The sequence below is a fragment of the Elaeis guineensis genome, chromosome 3, assembly GCF_000442705.2.
Source record: "Elaeis guineensis isolate ETL-2024a chromosome 3, EG11, whole genome shotgun sequence".
Classification (NCBI taxonomy): Eukaryota; Viridiplantae; Streptophyta; class Magnoliopsida; order Arecales; family Arecaceae; genus Elaeis; species Elaeis guineensis.
In genome coordinates, this window is record NC_025995.2 from 118,435,700 (window position 1) to 118,456,331 (window position 20,632).

A 20,632-nucleotide genomic window follows, 5' to 3' on the forward strand; every position below is an offset into this window, starting at 1 on the left:
CCATTCTAATACAAAAATAGCTCAAAAAATTAAGAGACAAAAGATCCTATAAGATCAAGGGATAAACATCATCCTATCTTTTGATCCAATCACCAGAATACTCCACCATGAAAACCGCAACCCGATCTGCAGCAATATTTGCCTCCCGATGACATACTGCACCTAGATTGCAGCAGCATGACGGAGAGAAGTCCAGACATCCCGGATAAGTGGATGAGCCTCTAAATGTTTTTCTCCTCCTTGGATCCAAGTGATGATGGTAGCAAAATCATCCTCAATGCAGATCCTGTCCGCCTGAAGCTACTGTCCAACAAAAGTGATGCCCGCCCAAGCAGCCTAAAGCTCCCTTCTGGAATGAAAAGCTTAACAAAGTAGGAGCCACTAGCAGCCAAAAGTTTAGCATCAAGGTCGCGAATGATGAAGTCCGCTCCGCCCCTTCTATCTCTGATGCTGTCATCAAAGTTCACTTTGACAAACTCCGAGAGAGGAGGCTCCCAGAAGATGGATAAAATCTTGCAGGTCACTGCTGGGGCAGGAAGGGAGCTCCAAGAGTCGGGGTTGCCAAGGGACAGGATAACAGTGTCAAACTGACTGTACTCTGCAACAAGGCAGATAGCTCTCTCTAGAACCCAATGAGCAGGAACTACGTTGCCCTCAAAGATCAGGCTGTTTCTAGAAAGCCAGATCTAGTAGGTGATAAAGGCCATCCTACCACCTACTGCGGTCATCTTGTCAGTGTCACTCTGGTGGATGAGAGCAAAGAAAGAGACCAACCACAAATCCATACTCGACTCCTATGGGTGGCCACATGCCTGTCTCCAAATAATCCTCGCCTTAGGGCAATGTAGAATGGTGTGCTCAACTGACTCGTCATCCAAACTGCTGACCGGACACGAGGTTGGGATCTCCATGCCCCTGTCCTTGAGAAGTATCCGAGTCAGAAGATGGTTCCAGGCGAGTTTTCAGAGAAAGAGACTCACCCTAGGATGAGCGGCAACTCTCCAAATCCACGTAGCCTCAATCCTCCTGATCGGCACTGGACTACACATCAGGGAGAAGTCTCTCAGAGAAATCCTCAGGCAGCAAGAATGACCTCACACCTTGTTGGGTGGATGTCTGGCCAGGACACCACCTCCCAAGATCTTTTCAGTACCACGCGATGCAGCAGGAAGAAAGAAGAAACAAAATAAAAGAAAAACAATCAAAATACGTGGATCAGCCACAAAAGGGCTCGCCTCCACGGGGCATGCAAACTTCACTATGAAAAAGAAAATTTTACAAGAGGAGACCTCACCCTCAACCCTTGTACACCCAATTCTCTCTCACTAGAAGTTTTCCTCACAAAAGCTCTCTCTCTTGAAAGACCCCCTGAACCCCTGAAGTAACGGGCGACCGCTGTCCAGGAGCCTTTTGCTCCTGCTCTCTCAGTGCTTTCGCCTCTCTCTTCTCTTGGGTTTCGTACGGGCTTCGTACGGTGCGAAAAATCGATCCACTGCCTCTCTGTTTCACGCACAGGCTTTTAAAGTTTTAAAACTAGGTTTAAACTTGATTAGAGAGGGATTAGAAGTCCTAAACAAAGCCAAAAAACCTCCTAGACTGTCGGATCAAGACTGGGAGCCATCCATGCCGTCGGATCGCGCTCCGATCTATGGAATAGTACCGTGGACCGTGAGAAATGTGTGGGAAACGCCCACGTGGTCCACAGGCCCAGCCGTGAACCGTCCGGTCCATGGTGGACCGGTGCAAAGGGCCAGCAGGCCGCTGGCCTGGGCCGGCCCGCTCCCACGCACGGGCCTGCGTGCACCTGGGCCGCGCGCCCGCCTGGGCCGCGGGCCTGGGTCGCACGTCCCGCGCAGGCCTGGGTTGCGCGTCCTGCGCGCCGTCGCCTGCGACCGCGCCGCTGCCGCCCGTCGCCAATCGCCGGCGGTCCTCCACCGCCTCGAATCTCGTGCTGACTTCAAAAGCTTGTATCTCCTCCATCCGAGCTCCGTTTCAGGTGATCTTGGTCTCGTTGGACTTCGTTTCTCGCCGCGAACCTCGCTGTGGGCTCAATGTGGGCTGAATCTCGAGGCGTCAAATCCTAACAATCTCCATCTCGACTCGATATTCGACCTCCTCCAAACTCCGAGAGCTTCTGGATCTCCTCACCCCCATGCCCTGGGGCAATCGTCTGCTGATCATGGATGGGCAAATATGGAAGTCGAGCCAGGCTACTCGATCCCATCTCCGTCGTATGCTGTGCTCCTCCTGACCTGAGACCTGCTCGGGGCATCGTCCTGCGGCAATAGGAATCTTACCTTGCGACGTCGCCTCTCATCCTTCCGAGTCTCCTGTCTCGTACCCGATCTGCCTCCTGCAGCTCCACCTCGCTCTAAGCTCCACTGGCTCCCGAAGCTCCACCTCGCACTGGGCTCCCCGCCAGGTAATAATGTCCTATGCTCCCCTTCTTTCCCTCCAGCATAATCCTATCGCCGCATAGTACCCTCATGATTCCTCCACCAGCTACCGTCCTGTAGCCTCTCGAATCCAGTCTGCTAAGTGAGATAAGATTCCGTCTGAAATCGGATATGTATCGGACCTCCCCCAATCTCCTCACTGCACCATCATATGTCCTCCAGCTGACCGTCCCAATGCCTCTGATCGCACAGCTCGATCCATCCGACAGATATACAGTGCCCTCACTATTCTTCAGGAAGTCAAACTGCTCCTCTCTGCAACATACATGATAGGGGCATGCAGAATCTAATATCCACTGCTGGGAAGAAGTAGATACCTCATCAGATATCTCCAAGACATCTCCATCTAAATCGCTGCCGGCCGTCGCTACAGCAGCCACCATCCGATTTTTGAGTTAAGGGCAATCTCTGGCTAGATGCCCCAACTCTTCACACCGGTAACATATGGTTTTGCTCAAGTCCCTCCTAGACTTAGACCGCCCTCGATGCGATCTCCTGTCGCTCCGTCTACCGCCTCCTGCTCCTCCAGAAGTCACCAAAGCTGAGCTACCGCCACCTGAGCTCGAAGTTGGGTTCTCCCTCCTGAGAACCTCGTTTTGGAGTATCATCGCGGTAACCTCGTCCATCTTGATAGTGCTCTTCCCCACTAGAAGAGTAGTCACCAAGGACTCATACGAAGAGGGAAGCGACGCCAGCAAAACCAGCGCCCTGGTCTTCTCCTCAATGTTCTCGCCAACGCTGAGGAGGTCGGTGAGGATCTTCTGGAAGTGGCTCAAATGCTTCTGCATGCTCTGTCCCTCAATCATCCACAGTTGGTAAAACTGCCTCCAGAGGAAAAGAGTGTTGGTGAGAGACTTTGCCATGTACAACTCCTCGAGCTTCGACCACAGCACCGTCGGAAAAGTCTCGCTCAGCACATGGATCACCACCTCATCCGTCAGGTACATGCGGATGGTACTCACCGTCTGCATCTATAACCGTTTTCAATCCCGCACCTCCATGATGGTCGGCTTCTCATCGCACAAGAGAGCTTCGATCAACCCCTATTGGATGAGCATGTCCTTCACCCTTGCCTGTCACCAGGAGAAATTGCTCTTACCATCAAACTTGTTGATCTCCATCTTGATTGTTCCTGTTTTCTCCATCTTCAGTCTTGCTCACCACCGCTGCAATCTGCGTCCTTATACTGCCTTACTCTGATACTACTTGTTGGGTGGATGTCTGGCCAGGACACCACCTCCCAAGATCTTTTCAGTACCACGCGATGCAGCAGGAAGAAAGAAGAAACAAAACAAAAGAAAAATAATCAAAATACGTGGATCAGCCACAAAAGGGCTCGCCTCCACGGGGCATGCAAACTTCACTATGAAAAAGAAAATTTTACAAGAGGAGACCTCACCCTCAACCCTTGTACACCCAATTCTTTCTCACTAGAAGTTTCCCTCACAAAAGCTCTCTCTCTCTTGGAAGACCCCCTGAACCCCTGAAGTAACTGGCGACCGCTGTCCAGGAGCCTTCTGCTCCTCTCTCAGCGCTTCCGCCTCTCTCTTCTCTTGGGTTCCGTACGGGCTTCGTACGGCACGAAAAATCGATCCACTGCCTCTCTGTTTCACGCACAGGCTTTTAAAGGTTTAAAACTAGGTTTAAACTTTATTAGAGAGGGATTAGGAGTCCTAAACAAAGCCAAAAAACTCCCTGGACCGTCGGATCAAGACCGAGAGCCACCCATGCCGTCGGATCGCACTCCGGTCCATAGAATAGTATCGTGGACTGCGAGAAATGTATGGGAAATGCCCACGTGGTCCACAGGCCCAGCCGTGGACCGTCCGGTCCACGGTGGACCGGTGCAAAGGGCCAGCAGGCCGCTGGCTTGGGCTGGCCCGCTCCCGTGCGCGGGCCTGCATGCGCATGGGCCGCGCGCGCACCTAGGCCGCGCGTCCTGCGCCGGCCTGGGTCACGCGTCCCTCGCACCGCCGCCTGCGGCCACGCCGCTGCCGCCCGCCGCCGGTCGCCGGCGGTCCTCCGCCGCCTCGAATCTCGTACCGACTTCAAAAGCTCGTATCTTCTCCATTCGAGCTCCGTTTCAGGTGATCTTGGTCTTGTTGGACTTCATTTTTCACCGCGAACCTCTCTGTGGGCTCAATATGGGCTGAATCTTGAAGCATCAAATCCTAACACACCTTAATGTCCTAACTGGAATGCATAGGAATCAGGATGGCGAAGATCCGATCAACAAAAGGGCCGCCAAAAAAGCTGAGTGATCTCTTGTGCTCTCCAGCACGTACCGTCTTCAGTAATAAGGTCACAAACCTGCATGTCATCACCCATCTTGCTGCTGAAGAAGGTCGGCCAACGGGAGAGAGGAAGAGTCGAAATCCAGGCATCCTTGACCACCTCCATCGAGCATCCATCCCCAATTAGACATCTGACTCAGTCCATAATATCTGGTCCATGAGCACAGATCTCCCTCCAAATAAAGAAACAACTCCACACAACCTAGATGAGGGCCTCCGAACGCCACACTCCATAGCGAGCCCTCATCACCATACTCCACAAATAGTCTGACTGGATTAGAAATCTGACTGCATGCTTGGCAATCAAGATCTTCCTACCGTCAATAGGGAATGGATCCTGAGACCTCCATCCCACACCGACTGGCAAATTACCTCCCAGGATAGCAGGTGGATCCGATGCCGATCCCATCTGGATCCCCATAAAAAGTTGCAGAACTGCTGCTCCAGCCCTTTGAGACATGAAATTGACACGATCATGTTGGCCAAGAAATACATCGAAATAGAGCTCACCACCAACCTCACCAAAGTTGTCCTACCCATGAAAGACAGGGTATCGGCCTGCCATTCCTGCAGGTGCTCTTGGATCCATTGCTCCATGTGTCTGCACTCTACTCTCCATAGGTGACGGCCCATGATCAAGACTCTGAGGTAGGTTAGGCTCCTTGACTACTCCTAGATCCCCAAACTCTTTCGAATCGTCAGCCTCACCTAGGGCTTTGTCCTAGGGCTAAAATGATAGTAAACTTCTGAATGTTCACCATCTGCCCAGACACCGGACAATAAGCCCCAATAATAGAAGCAAGGCTCTCCGCATTTTCAGATCGAGGCATGCTCAATAAGGAGGCAGTCGTTTGCAAAAAGAAGGTGTGAGAGAGGATGGGCCCCAGGAGGAGACCAATACGGCTCCAGGGCCTGCCTTTGAACCATTGCTCTCAACATCCTGGATAAGGCATCAGCACATAAGATAAACAGATAAGGAGAGAGAGGGCAACCTTACCGTAGACCAACAGATGAGTGGAAGAACTCTGTAAGAGTGCCATTAACAAGAATGGCAAAGCTCAGGGCCTCCACACAACCATGATCCAACCGATCCACCTCTCCCTGAAGTCCAAGTCCCAGAGCGACTGATGAAGGAAAGACCAGCTCATTCGATCGTACATCCGCTCTATGTCTAGCTTGATCGCTATGAAGCTGCAATGATCAGGGATTCTCTAAAGATCATGCATAAACTCTTAGGCAAGCAGAACATTATCGGTAATAGACCGACCACCGACAAAGGCTCTCTACTTCGGGCTGATCTAGTGAGACATCAACGGCTTCAAGCGTCCAACCAAAATTTTAGCACACACCTTGTAGAGAGTGGTGCAAAGACTGATCGATCTGAAGTGCTTCGAGTTCGAGGCATTAGGTCGTTTCAGGAGAAGGGTGATCAAGATCCATTTTCACTCCACTGAAATACCCCTGAACTGTAGGGCCACCTGCACCACTTCCACCACCTCATCACAGATAATCGGCTAGTATCGACAGAAGAACAGCGGGGGAAATCCATTAGGCCTCGAGGCCTTATCCTCCTCAAGGGACCAAAGAGCCCCCCGCACCTTTTTAACAGACGGGCTGGTCAGGATACCATTCTCCTACTCGAAGATACTAGTATAGGTTGGAGATGGGGTAGTTCTCTCCCAGCGACACCATCCAACGGTCCCTAAAGAACTGAAAGATCTCCCCTCGAATCTTCCTACTATCATCCACAACACTGCTATCACTCCTCCCCAGCTGCCTGATACGATTGGTGGGCCTCCTAATCATGGTAGAGTGATGAAGGAATCTGATGTTCTGGTCCCCCTCTTGGATCCACTGGACTCTGAATTTCTGCCTCCACAGGATCTCCTGCTGCCTTAGTAATGAGTGATGTTCAGAGAGCCTGCCGCGAAGCTCTCCCATCATCGACTTCTGTAGGCTCCCCTCCTGGTCCTCTCTCACCTGTAGCTTCGCTATATCTGCCTCCACCTTCTCGATCCGTCGGAAGATGTCACCCACCTCCAAGTGGTTCTACTTGAGAAGCCTACATTGGGTTAACTCAAGCCTCTGGATCACCCTATGCCTCGCATCTCCATAGACAGACATCCTCCACACCTCCTGAATCAAGTCCCATGATCTCAGATAGAAGGTCTAGAACTTCTCGAACCAAAAAGGACCCCTAGATAGGTCTAGATTATCCGTCGAAATGAGAATTGGATATTGATCCGAGACAATCCTCGATAGATGCTGAACACGGTACCTTGAGAACCATTGGATCCACTCTGCAGAAGCAAACACCTGATCAATCCTCTCCTAAATCCAAGCCGACCCTAATCAGTTGTTATACCAAGTAAACCTCAGACCCACAAAGTCAAGATCGATCAAACCAGTGCTGCTGATAAAATCTCCGAATTCTCTAGACTCAATGTTGTCCCACTACTGCCTGCCTTCATATTTCTCATAAGGGCCCACAATGCAATTGAAGTCACCAACCACCAATAAGGACAAATCCTATGTCAGAAGTCTAAAGATCTCAGCCCAGAGCATCCTTCGATCCCTGTACTCAATGTTCGCATAGACGCCAGATAGAAGCCAAGGCCTACCAGACTGATCTGAGATGACTAATGCCACCTGCTACTCGCATATGTGAAAAGCATCCACTCTGATCGACCCACGGCACCACATCACCAAGATGCCTCCAGAGAAGCCACGGAACTCCACTGCATAGAAATTCCAAGACAAGGGGATCCGATGTCTAGCCTGGGCCAACCCGATCTCGAAGAGTTGAGTCTTGTTCAAAACACAAATATCCAAACTATGCTGCTAGACAAGCTGGCCAAAGGTTGATCAAAAGGAGGGCTTCCCCATCCTCTGATAGTTTCAGAGCAAAAGTCTCATGCAGAAGACTCACCTTAAAGGAGGTCTGCACTAGCAACCCCCCTCCTCCTAAGAATCTGTCCTAGCCTCATCATCCATTGGATCCGCTGTCACCATGGACACCCCCTCTGTTAGATATATGTCCTAGAAGCCAATATGACTGACACATTGAAATAAAGTTAGGATATAATTTTATACTTAATACATTGATTTGATCAATAAAAAGATAGGTTTATTTTTCATTCAAGTGTGATGTGTCCTTAAATCGTCCATAATATTTCGATACATATTCTCAAAGTATTGAGAATTAGAGATATATATTTAATTCTTAAATGCTCTCAGTCATAGTATCATCATGAGGATGATGATCGATCCGAATAGATCGATGCATAGATCGCTTTCTTCAAGATAGATGAGTTTCTGATCTACAGCATAGAGACACTGAGCGATGAGTGCGAATAGTTGTTAGAGAACAACTAGTACTGAGCGTGACCATACGAGAGATGACTTAGATTTCTACTCGATCATTAGTGATTATCTCAATGCTGTAGTTGTGTGAATGATTTTTTAATCTATGATGGTATGATTGTTCACAGTAAGGCTACTAAAGTTTGACTGACACATAAACGTGATCTCAATGAGTCCTTATAGTAGATGTTCGTAATAGTTAGTCCACTGTAGGAGTAAGGTGTGCATCAAAATAAAATCTATCGATCTTGATAGAAAGGAGTAGTCTTGTGGGATTTGAGAGCCTAAGTCCGAGAGTCTGTGGCCACAGTAGTGTAATTGATAGAAAAATTTTTTCATAATGATTACAATTGAACTTGAGCTGATCAAATCTATCATATGATTGATGATAAGATTTAACGATTTATCCATGATCTGCCATCTAGTCAGAACTCACGATAGAGGGACTGAATCACACACGAACTATACCTTAAGATTCTTTTTCGATTCTACTAAGTTGCCATTACATACTGCTAGATATCACTGGTGGATTGTGAGAGCTCACTAAGATTGCTCAGGATCGACAATCTTTGATGAGTTAGAGTAAAATTATTTTGATCCATTGAAAAGAATTTCAATGATAAAATGATAGAGATCATTGTATATCTCACTATCAGATAGAATTGAATCTATGGGGTAACACAATAAAAGGATTAGACGTGAAATACGCAATTGGGCTTATGAAGTCTTAATTGAGTTTAGAAAAACTCTATTGGATTCAGGATAACTTTGTAAGCATATGGTTAAACCCAATTTTCTCTTTATATTTAAATTCTTATTTGATAAGATTAATTTAAATTTAATTATCTACTAATAATCTAAATGAATTAGATTCATTGAGCTCTAATTGTTAGGTGCCTAAGATTTTGGATCAAATGAATTAAGGGTTCAAGTCCTTAATTAATTTCTTTGATAGTTTTGATTGGACGTCACTTGATTTGATTAAGTCGGGTGTGGCCACCCATTAGAGGGTGTGTGGATCCAATATGGGGCATCCCATGAGTGCAAAGTGGGGTGTATTTTTATAGGTGCAAAGACTCCAATAGTTGGCACCTAATGAATTTCCTAAAGGGAGTCAAATAACTAAAGAAATAAGGATTCCTAATGCAAGTAAGAGTTGTATTAAGTAGTTGTTTAGTTTTGAATAAGATTCAAACCTTATGCCTGTTTAAAGAGATCTTCCCTAAGGTCTCTAAGCACTTCAACCAGCAGCCCCACACCCCTTTTTGGAGAGCCCATGCCTCCTTTTCTCTTCTCCCTCTCTTCTCCCTTGGAGTTCCAACGTCCACCATATTGGACGTCCTTCATCCTTCACACCCAAAGGGGTTTGGGTGTTCCTCTTATTTGCTGGTTTCTACTTTCTAGTTGCTTCATAATCTAGAAAAAAAAAGTAAGAAAAAAAAAGAAGAAAAGAATCAAAGAAAGAATCAAAGAGTTGATCGCGATTCAAGCTTCGTTTAGATTCGCAAGCTGATTTTTTTTAGAGAAGAAAATCAATATCAAAGAAAACTATTTTAGGCTGATCCTGAATGGATACCCATAGATCTAGATTTAAAAAAAAAAAGATTTATAATTAAAAAAAAAATCAATATCAAAGAGAACTGTTTTAGGCTGATCCTGAGTGGATACCCGTAGATCTAGATTTGAAAAAAAGATTTACAAAATAGATATGTGATTCGATTACATATTCAATTTCAACATATATTCAATTTTAGTATATGAAGTAGATCCTAGTACTTTATGTATTATACATGTATGATGTAGATTAAAAGATATTTTAATCTTCTATTCTACTGTAATATTTAATTTTTTTTTTTGAAACATACATGTATGTCTCGATATTGAAATTTTAACAGTGGTATCAGAACCACGGATTTCATATACATAAAATTGACATACATATTTTGAAAAAAATTTCAAAATCTGATTTTTTTTTAATACATGAGATGTATAGATAAAAATTTTGAATTTATAATTTATTTTAGATTTAATTTTAAAATATATAGTTAATATATGAAAGTATATATAGATCTAAATTTTATTCTAGAATGGTTTCTAGTTCATAATTATGTGATATGTAGATGCATGTATAAATCTGAAATTTTATTTGGCCTAATTCGTAATTCATATATGAGATATATGCTTGCATATTTAGGTTAAAAAATTATTTTTAATATGATTCATAATTTGTATATGAGATATATGATATCATGTTATGATTTGAATTTTATTTAGATTTAAATTTTACACAGATATATGAGATATATGTTTGTATGTTAAATCTAAAAATTAGTTTAATGATTTAAAATTTATCTTTCATGTAAAAAATTTAGATCTAAAATTTAATTAAAATCTAAAATTTATATTTATGCATGAGAGTTTTGGTTTTGAAAAAATAAAAAATTAGATCATGTAATTAGATTGTATCTAAAGTTTTTGATTTAAACGTTATGGATTTAATTCGATTAAGTAATTGATCAAACCGAGTCAAGTATTGATTAGGGTTAGATCAATTAAGTTATATGATCAAGCAATTATTGTTGATCAAATCGATTAAATTCTATATATAAAATTAATTAACCTAAAGACCTAATTCGGCTTGATGGCTTGAGCCTGATTCGCTTGAGCTAACCTATTTGGACCAATTGATCTATTGGTGTCTAAGACAAGTAATTGAGAGATGATTATTTAATTAATTTTGTTTGCTCACCCGATCAATTTATTGATGTCTAAAGAAAGTAATGGGAGGACTCTCACCGATCTTCACTTACCTGATCAATTTGGAAGATTGAGTTTTGAATAAGATTGCTTGACATCTTGGTTTAGCCCATATCAATTAGATCGACCATGTGATAACTGATTAGATGAGACCTAAATATAAACCTCCTCACAAATATTAAATCTATAGGTCTTCCACCGTTGTAGATGTGCAGACGTGCTATTAGTGTTGATTATTTTCGACTAGTTACAGTGGTTCAGTTGTATCGAAAGCACACAACCACTCTATTAGCAAAGAGTTGCTCCAGGATAAGGATATGGTTGATGGTCTTACACCTGCTTGTAAATGATGGGTCGGGCTTAATTAAGGAGTGTGGTCAATAACTGTTAGGTGAGCCCACATGACTTAGAGATCAAGTCGCTGCAACATGCTTAGAAAAGCATCTGGATAAAGAGTTATTCACATATCGGTACATATGTTACCAATAACTGTTAGATGAGGTACATGGCATCGGTGGGATCACAGCATCAACTAAAAATCTATTTATCGCATTAGGGTTTTCATTTTCTACCTGAAGAATGGAGGGATCTGAAAAATTAGTGGGAGTCATTATTTGCATCTTAAAGTTCCTAGAAGCAAATATAATTTTAAAGTATAAAAATCTAACTTGAATCTCTACTCTCGTAGTTAAACAATGTCAGCCTCAAATCCTCTAGTCCACATCCTTGAATCCAATCATTTGACCGGAACAAACTATAAAGACTGACTAAGAAATCTCAGGATTGTCCTGACTTTTAAAAAATTAGATCATGTACTCGATCAAAAACTTCTAGTGTTACCAAACCATTCTAGCGCTGAGCAAAGAGCTGTTTATGAAAAGTAGACGGATGAAGACAGTTGGGTCAAGTGCTATATGCTGGCATCCATGTCAAGTGAGTTGCAGAGCCAGCATGAGCATATGCCCACTGTCAGGGCTATGATCACTCACCTACAAGAGTTGTATGATGAGCAGAGCCATACAGTGCGCTTCGAAGTGTCAAGAGACTCTTCAATTTGAAGATGCACGAAGGACAGTCAGTCCATGAGCACTATATGACAGTAATCAAAGATATTGAAAAGCTTGGGCTTGATATGCAAAAAGAATTTTCGATAGATTTGATCTTTCAATCCCTTACGAGTTCATATAGTCAATTTATTATAAATTTTCATATAAACAAACTTGATTGTATTATACCTGAACTGGTCAGCATGTTGGTTACTATGGAAGAAATCTTGAAGAGTTCAAGGGGTATTGCTCTCACAGTAAAGCAGTCTTCTTCCAAGAGAAAATCTAGTTGGAAGAAGAAAAATAAATCTGCTAAGAAGTTGAAGAAAGAGAGCAAGCCAAAGAAAGACGTTCCAAAGAAGGCTAAGCAAAGGAAAAGTATTTCCACTGTGATGTTGAAGGCTACTGGAAGAGGAACTGTCCACTCTACCTGAAGAGCCTAAAGATCAAGAAGTATGATAAACCTTCAGAAGGTATGCTCGTAATTGAATCTAACATTACGGTTTCTTCTACTTCTAGTTGGATATTAGACTCTGATTCGAGTGCTCATATATGTACCTCAATACAGGGTCTAATAGAAAATAGGAAGTTGAGGGAAGATGACATGATCCTTCAGATCGGTAACGGAGCAAAAGTTGCTGCAGAAACTATTTGCACTTATTCTCTTCGATTACCGTTGGATTTTAGATTAGATTTAAAAGATTGTTATTTTGTTCCTGTAGCTAGTTAGAATTTGATTTTCGTGCTATGCTAGCACAGGATGGTTTTGAATTTAATTTTAATAAAAATTTTTATTTCATTTATTTATGAAATAAATTGACTGTACGAGGTCTTTTAATTGACAGTCTATATCACTTGCATATTGATGCGAATGTGAATTTGAACGAGCAAATAGTGAGTACCGTAGGTCAAAAGAGATTCAGAGATGAAATTAACCAGAAGTACTTATGGCATCATAGACTAGACCATATTGGAGAGGATAGAATAAACAAACTGAAAAAGGATGGGATCTTTGATTCTCTTCGTCTAGAGCCGTACCCAGCTTGCGAATCTTGTCTTCAAAAAAAAATAATCAAGTTATCCTTTGTAGGACATAGAGAAAGGGCCACTGAGTTACTCATCCTAGTACACACTAATGTGTGTGGGCCATTTGATGTACAGACTAGGGGTGGTTACAGCTACTTCATTATCTTTATCAATGATTTATCTAGGTATGGGTATGTGTATCTTATAAAATATAAAACTGAGCCTTTAAAAAGTTTAAAAAATTTAAAAATGAAGTAGAAAAATAAATAGGCAAATCCATTAAGATTCTTCGATCTGATCGAGGAGGTGAATACTTTAGTCAAAAATTTTTGAAATATCTTAAGGACAACGATAGTCTCTCAATAGACTCCTCCCAGAATATTTCAGCTCAACGGGATATCCAAAAGGAGGAATAGGATCCTATCAGATATGATCAGATCCATGATGCGCTTCACTAATCTACCATTATATCTTTGGGGACATATCTTATTAACTGTCATTCACCTGTTGAATAGAGTTCCATCAAAATTCGTTCCTACCACACCTTATGAGATATGGTATGATAAGAAGTCGAGTCTAGATTATCTTAAGATTTGAGGATGTCCTATCTATGTCAAGAGACAGATGACTGATAAATTGGAGGATAGATTTATAACAGCTCATTTTATAGGGTATCCAAAAAAATCAATGGGATACTACTTTTACTTTCTACAAAATCACAATGTGATTATGAGTCAGAACGTCATATTCTAAAAAAATAATTTATCCAGGATGGTGGCTGATAAGTCATATATTTTTATATTTATTTTAGATATTTCTGATATTTTATGGTGCTAACATCTTATAAAAAAACTTAATTTCATAAATAAATTAAATTTTTTATAAAAATAAATAATTTTAAAAATATAAAATTAGAGCTTATTTATAAAAAATAGATGTCAAATTAATTAAGCAATTTAAGCATCAAAATAATAGAGAATTAATGAGTAATTTAATACATATTTTTTTTATTTTTCAAGCATAGAATCGGAGCAAAAATCAAGCCAAATATCTAAAAAAAATTAAAAATAGCCTTTGGTGCATGGTGGACCTACCGCTTGATCTACAGAAGCATGATGTGGTCCACGAGAATGGTTCGTGACGCACAGTGCGGTCTATGACGAGCGACTCATTTTCGTATGATCCGACAGCTGATATCGCTTTGAATACGCAATCGGATGGCTGATATCACGCGTTACCATATCCAGCGGTGGTGGCCCACTCCTAATGTACGATTCGATGACTGAAAATCGATCTGAAATTCAATCCGATGGCTCATGTTCATCCCAACTGAGAATAGAAGAGTTGAGCACTGATCAATGGCCCAAATTTTATCCGACGCCTGATCGGACGGCTGTGGTGGATCCCGATCGAAAGAAAGATTTGATCTACATGTTTTGGGTTGATCTGGGCAATCCAATGAAGATCTAACGGTCAAAAAATAATGATACAGTTATAATACTATTTCTAAGAGTTTTAAGACTCCTTTTGCTATCAGAAAAAGATAAAAAATTCATCTATAAATAGGGAGTTCGAGAATAAAAGAGGAGAGCAGAGAAAAATAGTAGAAAAATAAAAAAATAGAGAATAAAATTAAAAAAATTTAAGGATCCAAAGAAAAGAAGAAGAGAAGCCGGTTCATTCTACGAAGTATGAAAAAAGAAGGAGAGATCACCAACCATCTTCCTGATGAGGCTGCATCGATCAACTTCAGATCTTTATTACAGTTTTATTTTATTTTATTATTCTTCTAAATTTTTATACTTAAATTTTAATTAACAAAAAAATTATTTTATTATATTTTAATTTATTTTTATTTTTATTGTAAGTAGATGCTAGGATCTAGTTAGTAGATCTTAGTATCAATTTATTTTATATTTTTTAAATTTTTATTGTTTATTTTTATTATAAATATAAGCTAGAATCTAAATAGTAGATTTTAATATCTAATTTACTTTTCATATTTTTAATTTTTATTTTCTAACTTAAATTATTTTCTTCAAAATTTTATTTTTTATAAAATCAAAGATTTCAAATCAAAGTACTGTCTTCTCTATAGATTCGACCCGACTTACTATTTTCTATATATTTTTAATTTTTATTTAAGTCAAAATTAATTTGATAATCACGGTGTCCTAACGACAATATCGCGACCTATCAATTTTTGACGTCTTTGCTGGAGAAGGCATCAATTTTAACGTTTGATTTTTTTGTAAATATAACTTACTAATTTTTTTGATTTTTTTAATCTTTTTATAGAAGAAAAAGAAGGATGAAATGCTTCAATTTGATGAGATCAATCCTAACCCTAATCTTAACTATTTTTTTATAATATTAATTATTATTATTTTTAAATTAACCTAAAATTCATCCACATAAACTTAATAAAAATCGTATGAGAAGAGTAGAAACTTAAATATTTAGAATCATTCGTCATCTTAGATTTAATTTTGGTGATTACTGGAGACAAGGTAAGTTTTCAAGTTTGATTAATTTCATGCATATAATTTAATTGCATAGAACTTCTTGTTTGAAATTAGTTGTATACATTCATCTCAAATCAACTTAAGGGCAACACCCATTAACAAGATAAGATGAAAATTTCATCACTTTTTTTTAGCCCAAAAATAGTCAACTAACATCCCATATTAACCCAAGCCTAATTAAAATTAAGTAGACGTTGGCTTTTAGGATCAATTTAGTTCAGTTTGAGTATTGTGGTGAAGTCAAGTGCAAAGTAAGTTTGGACTCACCCCTAAAATTGATGTCTGAGGCAAGAGGTTACAAAGGCTAAACCTAAGTAGACTCGTAGTTATTTAATTGATTCTGTTAGTTTACCTAACCAATCTAATTAGTGTCTAAGACAAGCAACAGGGGGACTCCCACGACCCCACCTCTTATATGGCTAGTTGAAGGAAGTAAGAACAAATCTAATTTGCATCTAGGCTCAGCCACTCTACATCAAATTGTTATGTCTAAGAAATCCATAGATGTCTAGGTTTAATTATTTGCTAATTTGATCGCAATTAACACTTAACCACAACTAATTCTTCTCATCTATTGTCTTTAGGTCTAGAACTTTCTTAAGATTCTCACCTTTAGAATCTCTCTCTTTCTTCTTCTTCTCTTTCTTCTCTCCCTCTTTCTTAAAAAATTAAAAAATTAAAAAAAATTTGAGCCATGCATATTAGGGTTTGCACTAGTACATGTATGGTAGAATTTTTTTCTGACCTAATTGAATCCAATTCTGAAATTGAACGACTGATCCATGTTAAACCTGATAATCAAATGATGGCAATTCTGAAGAATCACCTAGGCAGATGAAGGAATATTTTATTCCTTCCACATATAATCCATCGATGTTTCTATCATTCTATGGGATCAAGCATTCAGACTCTAGTCCTAAGGCTAATTTGAACCTGATAGCCTAAAAATTAGATAAAATCGACCTTTTTATAGATAAATTCTTAGTCTTAGGTCAACAATCTCCTGTGCAACACACACCACCTCTCAATTATCAAAAAATTTATTCTATCTGTGCTAGCCCAACTCATCAGGTGAGTGAATGTCCCATGGCTACACAGTTTTCATCTTTCATCCAAGAATAAGTTCCAGCTGTCCAAGGTTACTCCAAGCTTGTCAATGATCCATTCTCATACGCATATAATTTATGTTGGAGGAACCACCCTAATTTTTTTTGAAAATCCCAACAGACTCAGGCCCAGACCTAAATTTCTTCTGTGCATAACTTTCAAAATAGGCCCCAATACCATAACTATACCTATAATAGAGGTCAGCCTACCCAGCCAATCAGGCTTCATACCCACCTCCTCAACAGACCCCTTGAGCTGATGATAGATTTAACCAACTTCAATAAATAATTATGACCCAACATCAATCCCTCACCAGACTAGAAGTATAAATAGGTCAGTTAGCTGAGGCTTCCATGAGAAGAGAATTAGGTCAATTATCGAGCCAACCAATATCGAATTTCAAAAATAACCCACCCACCAACCACCTGGACTTAGTCATCAATCTAATGTCCCACTTAAGAATCTTCAATTTAAAAATGATAAAATAATTTTTGAGCTTAGAAGTGGTACGATTCTTAAAGATCCATATCAAGATCAAGTGAGTGAGGCTAGTACTGATGCTAGCCAAAATAAGAACTTAAAGAAGTTAGTACTAAGACTAATCACATAGAAGAATCTGATCCCGAAATTGGTACTGATGTTGGTTCTAATTTGAGTAAGAAAGATAAAGAGAAGAGAGCGGATAAGTTATCCGAGACATATAAACCAAGAGTCTTATTTTCTTCAACTCTAGAAGCCAGTTCTTCCACTCTAAAATCATCACCTCCTCCAGAACTGAAGTCGCCCTTGGTCATACCTGAGCACGTATGTTTAGAATCACATGACATCCTTCCAGTATGCATTGCATCGAACTCAACTCCTAATCCAAAAATTCAATTCATGAGCATTTTAGAAGAATAAATAGGAGAAATTCTTAACAAACAAGGGTTTATGAATGGATTTGTAAATTACCTTCCTAAAATTAAGAATAGGGATGTGAACTACTTTCTGGAGATTGACAATAAAATACTAAAATTTATTGTAGACCATCTTCCTGATATTGGCAATTCAAAATTATTGAAATTTATCAATCCAATATTTGACACAAGGTAAGTGAGGTAGAATTAGCATTGTCTAGTTAAAGATAGTAAACTTCACGCTTTTTGGGAGGCAACCCAGTTTTAGTTTCTACTTTTTAATATCTTTTGTATCTTGTTTAAGTTAATCGAGTCTTGCTTAATATCTTTATAGGGATTTGAAGATAATATTAGCTAAGTTGGAGAGAGAATCAATTTTGAAGACTTCTGGATCATATGACATCTCTCTTTTTCTTTCTCTTTATGCACCATTTATTTTTCTCACTTCATTAAGGACAATATCGATTAAATTGGGAGAAAAAATAATAAAAATTTTTAAAATCTTTAAGTAAGTTAGTATTTAATATTTAAGCATCTGATTACACTTAAGAATCGAGTTAAATCAAGCATTTTTAAAAGAAAATTGATGCACAGACCAGAAAGTTTGTGAGATATTGAGAGATCAATTATTAAGAAAACTTAATAAAAAATTAAGTTTAGAACTTAAACAGTTTTTTTTGAATATTTTTAAATTTTTCTACCAGCATCAAAAAAAAGTTTACTTCCTATAGACTTGTGTAGAGTAACTATACATTTTTTTATATATTAAAAAAAAAATTAAATACTTCATGTTGAATAATCGGACCTCTTTGCCTAAGCAAGTATTGAGTTTCGCATCAAAAGATATGAAGGGTAAAGAAGTTTTATTGTAAAGCTAGTTTTAACTCATAGTCTGTTTATTGTAAAGCTTTATTGTAAAGCCATCTGGTTCGAAAATCATTGGCTGAAAACTCGCTACATGGTCAAAAAGAAAGCTTAAGGGGTTAGGACACTCAATAGCAGTACAACGTTAAAAAAAATAAAAAAAAAATTAATAAATGAAAGATGAAAGTAATAATATACTCGTCCATATGAAAGTTAGATGATTTGAAGATAAAGATAGAGTAATTTAAAAAAAAGTTTAGAAAAGATTTGATATTCTTAGTTTAACTCTCATATTGATTAGTATTAATACTTCAATGACATACCTCACTCATGCTCTACTGAACATTAGTAGTTTTTTTTTAAAAATTATTTGATAAAATTTAAAATTTTAAGTTAAACGATACTTAATTCTAAATCTTTTCTTTACTTAAAGACGAGCAAAGTTCAAATTAGAGGATGTGATAAGTCATATATTTTTATATTTATTTTAGATATTTTTGATATTTTATAGCGCTAACATCTTCTAAAAAAATCTAATTTCATAAATAATTTAGATTTTCTTATAAAAATAAATAAATTCAAAAAATATGAAATTAGAGTATATTTATAAAAAATAGATGTCAAGTTAATTAAGCAATTTAAGCACCAAAATAATGAAGAATTAATGAGTAATTTAATATATATATATATTTTTATTTTTTAGACATAAAATCAGAGTAAAAATCAAGCCAAAATATCTCAAAAAAATATTAAAAATAGTCTTCGGTGCATGGTGGATCGATCACTCGGTCCACAGAAGCACGGTGCGGTCCACGGGAATGGTTCACAGTGCACGATGCGGTCTACGATGGGCGACTTATTTTCGCACGATCTGACAGTTGATATCGCTTCGAATATGTGATCGGATGGCTGATATCACATGTTACCATATCCAGCGATGGTGGTCCACTCCCAGTGCGCAATCTAACATCTGAAAATCGATCTAGAGTTCGATCCGACAGCTAATGTTCATCCCGACTGAGAATAGGAGAGCTGAGCGTTGATCAATGGCCCAAATTCCATCCGACGCCTGATCGGATGGCTGTGGTGGATCCCGATCGAAAGAAGAATTTCATCTACACGTTTTGGGTTGATCTGGGTGGTCCAATAAAGATCTGACGGTCAAAAAATAATGATACGGGTATAATACAATTTCTAAGAGTTTTAGGACTCTTTTTGCTACCAGAAAAAGATAAAACAATTCACTTATAAATAGGAGATCCGGAAATAAGAGAGGAGAGCAAAAAAAAATAGTAAAAAAATAAAAAAAATAGAGAATAAAATTAAAAAATTTAAGAACCTAAGGAGAAGAAGAAGAGAAGCCGGTTCGCTTTATGGAGTATATGAAGGAAGTAGGGGAGGTTGCCAACTATCTTTTCAACAAGACTGCATCGATCAACTTCAGATTCTTGTTATAATTTTATTTTATTTTATTATTCTTTTAAATTTTTTATACTTAAATTTTAATTAATAAAAAATTTATTTGATTATACTTTAAATTTTTATCTTTTATTTTTATTACAAGTAGATACTAGGATCTAGTTAGTAAATCTTAGTATCAATTTATTTTATGCTCTTTAAATTTTTATTATTTATTTTTATTCTAAGTAGAAGCTAGGATCTAAATAGTAGATCTTAGTATCCGATTTATTTTTCATGCTTTTAAATTTTTTCTGACTTAAATTACTTTTCCCAATTTTTTTTTTATGAAATCTAAGATTTCAAATCAAAATACTATCTTCTTTGTGAATTCGATCCGACTCACTACTTTCTACATATTTTTAATTTTTATTAAAGTTAAAATTAATTTGATAATCATGGTATCCTAGCGACAACATCGCAACCTATCAGTGACAGTGAGAGGTTAGTTGAGCTCGAAGAAAAGATCTCTGAAGAGCAAAGAGCTATAGATCTTAAAGAACTCATTATTCATGAGCCAGTAGTTGATGTTCCTCTGCCACATCGTAGATCTAGCAGGATCTTCCGACCTCTTGAAAGATACATAGTTATGCTTACAGAGGAAGTAAAGAAAATATTCCTTATGGGAGATAAAGGTTATGGTGATGATCCTAATACCTTTGACGAGGTAATGTCTGATATCGATTTCGAAAAATAATTAGATACAATGAAGTCAGAAATTGACTCGATGCATTCGAACCTAGTATGGACCTTAGTAGATCTATATGAGGATATAGTACCCATTGGGCATAAATGGATTTGTAAAAAGAAAATAGGTGCTAATGGTAAGGTAGAGACCTA